Source organism: Lichenostomus cassidix, chromosome Z, assembly GCF_008360975.1.
Source record: "Lichenostomus cassidix isolate B80296 chromosome Z, HeHo_3.0, whole genome shotgun sequence".
Classification (NCBI taxonomy): domain Eukaryota; kingdom Metazoa; phylum Chordata; class Aves; order Passeriformes; family Meliphagidae; genus Lichenostomus; species Lichenostomus cassidix.
In genome coordinates, this window is record NC_139511.1 from 21,832,980 (window position 1) to 21,838,912 (window position 5,933).

At 37.7% G+C, this 5,933-nt stretch overlaps 1 long non-coding RNA gene across 1 annotated transcript; it reads left to right on the forward strand.

Annotated features, from left to right (window-relative positions):
• Nucleotides 1-351: 351 nt before the first annotated feature.
• LOC146424497 (uncharacterized) lies at nucleotides 352-5,474 on the forward strand. Its single transcript, XR_014846979.1, has 3 exons — nucleotides 352-490; nucleotides 1,911-2,087; nucleotides 4,888-5,474. It is a non-coding gene; the product is annotated as an uncharacterized LOC146424497 (long non-coding RNA).
• The last annotated feature ends 459 nt before the right edge of the window (nucleotides 5,475-5,933 follow it).

Here is a 5,933-nt window from a genome sequence, read left to right on the forward strand (position 1 = left end):
GCAGCATTTAGCCATCAGTAGCTGCACTGCAGTCAGGGAGTTCATCCCACCAGGTTCCAGCAATGGCAGCTAGGACATGGCATTGCAGCAGCATGGTTGCTTCCAGCTCCTCCTGTCTGTTGTCTCCTCCTCTGCTGCATGCACTGCTTAGAGGCACTTCAGCTGGGCCACTGACCATGTTTTCCTACAGGATCACTGTTTACCTCCTTTGAGATGGTTCTCTGGTGTTTCCCTGTTGGCTCCTGTTACCTCAGGAGTCCCAGGCTCATCTCCATCAGCCTGCAGGTGTGTCTCAGTGTGGTCAGCAGTCTGTGACTTCACAGTCAGCAGCAGGGAGCTCTTGCTAGAACCCTGTCCCTCTGACCTTTGCCTCTCATGCCACAGCTGGCCAGTGACAAGACTGATATCATCCCTCTCTCCTGGCCCATCTAGCTCTGCAAGTGAGACACTCTAGCTCCCCAACAAAGATGTTTCTCTCTCACTGAGATAGGTGAGTCCCATCTGATGCCAGCATGGCTGGTTCTTCATAGTCCTTTCCATTGTCAATGAACCCAAAATCCTTGCAGTGACACCAGCCATGGAGCCAAGCATTAATAGACTCAATCTGTGTTGTTCCAATGTTGTTCTCTACAATTGGAAGAATAGAGGAGAATATAACTTGTGCTCCAGATTCCCTTACCCAGGTCCCCAAGACCCTGAAGTTGTTTTTGGTCACCTTTGGACTTCATGCTGCCACCTCATCCCCTCCCATGCAAGATCAGTAACAGGCAATAGTCCAACACCCAGCATTATTCAGCTTGTCTGCAGGTGTTTCACAGACCCTGCCTACTTTAAGGAGGGAGAACCTGCTGTACAAATGTTTTGTTTCCATGCTAAGAACTAGCGGAGAAAAGCCCCATTTTTTTCCTCAAAATACAAAGCTCTCAATATTGTCAGGATGGCCTGCAGGGTTCCTATTTATCTCTGAGATAGAAATGGACTGAATTGATACAATCTTTTCCTGCTGCAACTTTTATTTTCTATTTTTCCAGATGCATACAGAATTCCAACAGCTTTCTAAATTCATGCTGAGGATGTATGTTTAGATAATTGCAGCATTAAAATTAGTATCTGTAGATTAAAATCTCACAGTTATAAAATGTATAAAATAAACTAAATACCAGTTAAATACACCAGGGAATGTGATTCTTAGCCAGCATGAAAATTCATTATATTTAGTGGGACTGCTTGTAAGCTCCAGGACTGATCTCCAGTATTTCCCAAATCTACACCAATGTTAGTCTCCAGATCACAGAAGGCATGACTTTACAGTCTTTGTAATTAACATTAATAAAAAGTCAGCACCATGGGATATACTTTTTTTTAAAATTCAAGTATAGCAAAGATCAATACAATTTAAGAGAAAATTGCTGCTAAGCTTCATGTTAACTCAACATGGAGTTGTGTTTTTTTCAATTTGTGTTTTGATTTCCTTGGGTAAGATTTACATGTCATAGTTCCAGACTTTCATATTAAACAAAGAAGTTTAACTAAAAGTAAATTAAGCTGTAGGAAAACAAAGCATGGACTATCCACCACCCAGTTTCAGACAAGGACTCTTTAGTCCTTTATCCAAGTTCAGTCCTTAGTCCTTAACTTCAGAAGATATACCCACCTCTGTAATTTTCTTTACATTTTATTGTGCAGCACCTGGCACAATTATAGTCTCAATTGCATATAATAGAGAAAGGCATTACTATTGCTTTTGATACTAGTTGTTAATGCTTTTTGTTTCCTGCTCTCAGAAGGGTTCATGCAATATACTTTACACTGTCCAGATGTTTTTTTATACTGGATTATAGAATCACAAAATATCTCAGGTTTGAAGGCAACCATAATGGCCATCAAGTCCAACTCGCTGCTCTTCACAGGTCTACTTAAAACTAAACCATGAGAGGATCACCCAGATGCTTCTTGACCTCTGTCAGACCTCTGACCACTTCCTTGGGTGGACTGTTCCAGTGACTGACCACCCTCTGGTTTCAAAACCCTTCTCTCTGCAAGATTCCCTCTACCACCAAGTTCTCAGCTCCTTCTAATTCAGTATGGTAATTAAACCCACTTAATTTACATTTGGCTTCTGCATCCAGATAATTTATAAAAATATTAACAAGCACTGGCCCTAAAATTTAGCCTTGTAGAAATATGATCAAATATTTCTCAATTTTTTCCATCCATTAAAGGTTTTTCTTGCCACACATTTATTTAGGTTACTTTCTTGCATTGTGGATTTAAAAAAAATCTTCAAGCATTTGTGAAACACTTTCAAAGTAAAGACAAACTTACATAAAAAAATTCTAACTCCACAGAATCCTTTTTATTTGGGATAAAATTTCAAGAAAAGTCAATGAAGTGCTCAAAAGTGGTTACTATTCTACCCAAAATTCTGTTCAAGTTAGCAGTCACTTGCACAGCTCAGTAGGTATATAGATAAACTGTTTTGCAGAAATTAAAAAAAAAAAAAAGAGAGTGAAGAAGTTTTCATTCATACTTCTGTGGATCACACAGATCAGACAATGCATCTGTAAAAATGAACCAGGAATATAAAATCCATAACATCACCCAAGTCATGTATTTCAGTGTTTCAGTGACCTTAATATTGGACTAGTTTTTTGCTGTTTTCTACCTTGACCTTTTTTCTTTCTTGTAATCTGAGCTCATTAGCATTCTCCTCACCATGGAAGGGAGAATAAGCCATTATTTTCCTTTTAGCAAGCACCCTTCTAATTATATCAGTAATTGGTTCTGAGTGTTTTCCTAAACTTTCCTTTAAGATAAATATTTACAGAACTTTGAATTCTCTCTCACAGGTCATACTTGTTCACATAATGTCCTTTTCAGGATTCACCTCGGTTTATCTATGATCCTTCTTACATGCCCAAACCTAGATGTCCCCCTGGTAAGAGATCACACATGTTATTCAGGAAGCAATACTGTAACCCACTCAAGTTTCTCTTGTATGAGATAAAAACCAACTTTTCCTTAAAAGCACCCACCCTGTACTTGTGGAGTTCCTCTGTCAACATGTTAGCTTGTCCTCTCTTGAGTTTCATCTTAATATTTCCCCAGACCATCTTTATAATATTTTTTCTCCTAGAGTTAATAATCTCCAAATGTAAACAAGAGGTTTTTAATTCCCATTAAAATCTTAACAGCCTTAGACCCCTTATGGAACAACAAAAGTTACACATATCCATTTTAACAGGTAATTTGTGGTATCAGATTCTCTAAATGTTGCTACTTACCTCTGCAATATTTTCAACTGAGACAGCGTTTCATTTTTTTTTACCCTTTTAAGCTACTATATTAACCAGTGTCAAAACCTGGTGGCATTTATTGCATCTCCCCTATCCAAACATCTTTTCAACTTGCTATAATTTGTTTTGAGTTATTTTGTTCACACTAAATCCAGGCTAGTTATTACTGTGTTCCTTGTTTTTTCTCAAAAGCTCAGAGTCTTGGTACTGAAGTAGTCTGTTAGTCCATGCTTCCTGGATCTCCCCTCTATTCTTCTACATAAAAGTAAGTATCAGGCTTGACATTTTTCTAGCACTCCTGTTGTACAGCTGTCCTCCATCACTTCTCAAAGGCAACTTCCAACCATTCTGAAATTGCTTAGGCCACGTCACTAAGCATACTATTATGAAGTCTATCTGACCAGACAGTTTGAAAACATCTAATTTATCTAAGTGGTTTCTTATCTGTGTTTTCCAGAGTTCATCTTGAAACCTTTGTCATCAGTATTGTATTAGCCATCTGCTTCTGACTGACAGTTTTATGAAGACTAAATGTAACAAGACTTATATATCATGCCATGGTTTTCAGATTGGCAAAGGAAATGGTTTCTTCTTCCCTTCAACTTTCTTTTGCCAGTTGTAGATTTGTGGAACTTACAATTAATTCATTTTAAAATGCTTTCCTTTTACCCTTGACATTTTCTGCTACTTAACCTCATTTTGAGCCTTGACTTTCCAACTTTGTTACTACATATTCATTTTAAATTTCTTTTCCATCACATTATCAACTAGATAACCAAGTTTGTGGTTTGTGTTTAGTCATTCCTTGAATTCAGTAAAGCTGCCATGACTTCGGCTTATTTAGTCATTTATCCATCTGTCTTATTCTATCCAGTTTTCTTCCTGTGCAACCTTAAATAACTATTCTGAGAGATAATTGAAATGTGTTTTCTGAAAGTTCATAATCTTTTTTTCTGAAAGTTCATAACCTTTTTTTTTTGCTTTCTTCTTCCTCTCTTCCCAAAGATCACAAAATGTTATTTCAGATTCAGTCATTTTCACATTAAAATCTTAGACAGTTTCAGTTTTCATTTCCCTCTCTCTCTACTTGTTGCATCCATGTTCTTTAGTAAAAGAAATCTTTCACCTGTCAGTTCCTGTATTCTGTTGGACAGCCTAGGTCTTCACTTACATTTGTTACAATTTTCCATTAAACACTACTTTCCACATGGTGCTTTCCACATGTAAGTCTGCACCTTCTATCACAGACTTTAAATAAGACTAAAGTGCACATGTAAAAAAACTGAGAGCAAGCATAATGTCTTCTTTGTGTTCAAGATCACAGTTTTTCTTTTTTGCCTGAGCAGAATATACACAGGAATAATAGCATTCCAGAAATTAGTAACTCCACAAACTCTGTTGCACTAATTAAAAAATGTTTTTACTGTGTATTAAGATTTGCAACTTTTCCTGTTCACATTGTTTCACAGTGCTGACATGCAAGATTTTTTTTAAATTTTATTAGCTTTCGTGAATGAATTAACTTAGTTCAGCTGTCTTATCCAAAGACCATTTTAAAGACCATAATTATTGTAAATTCATTGTTTTTTAGACAGGCTGCTGAAGAGCTCAAGTAGTGAGCAGATGAGTACCTAAATACTACTCTCCTGATATGCAGACAACAAGGAAACTCCACTGCATCAAACACCAGCAGCTGTGCACCAGCAGAGCTGCTAGCACTGCTTAGACCTGATGGCTACCCAGGTCCCAGTGACAGGAGGAGTCAGTGCCAGGCACTCCACAAACCAGCAGTGGAGGAAAAAACCAAGATATCCACATGAAAAGCAGTTGAGACTGCAGGAAACACAGATGAAAACATCAAGTACTGGACAGATTACCATAAGTCACATGAAAGACACATACCAAATGAACCAATATCTCAAAGCATTTCAGAGTCCCTAAAGCACAGGAAAGATGTCAACATCGGGACTACTGAAGTGATCAAAGTATTTGATTAAGATGGCAGGGATGACAATGAAGAAGAACAAGAAGCAAACTGCTTCGGAGAACAAACAGAGGGTGCTGTAAAGTCTCCACATCCTTATAGAAATCATAAAATCTCCACTTCTCTGACAGTTCTAGAGAAGCATACAATAATTGCTTACTAAAAGTGCTACCATACCACACATTTAACATATCACTGCTTCCTGCAACATTTGAACATAATATAAGTAACCTCTTAGTGTATCACTTTCCACCTTGTCTTGTTTTGAGAAAACCGCAGTTCTAGATTGGTGCCTATGACTCTTGGATGAAGTCTGTTTCTGCTGAATTCCTCTTTTAACCTGATTTACACATTGTGGTGGGCCAAACAGCACCTGAACAATACAGGCTCAGTAGCTGACAAATTCTAAAACCAAAAGGTTTGCATTTCCTCATAAAATTTTTAAAGCCAGTACACTTTCAAGAACAAGCAGAAACAGATGTTACAGATGACAGGAAAAGAAGTCTTTGTCCAAGGAAGCACAGGAATAGTTCTGTGACAAAATCCAGCTCATATGTGTACAATCAAGACTAGACAATTAAATTTTAAGAGAGAGCTTTCAGAAGTCTTATGAGCTGTTTTATGTATTGCTCTTTGTGCTTTATTCCTTCTCC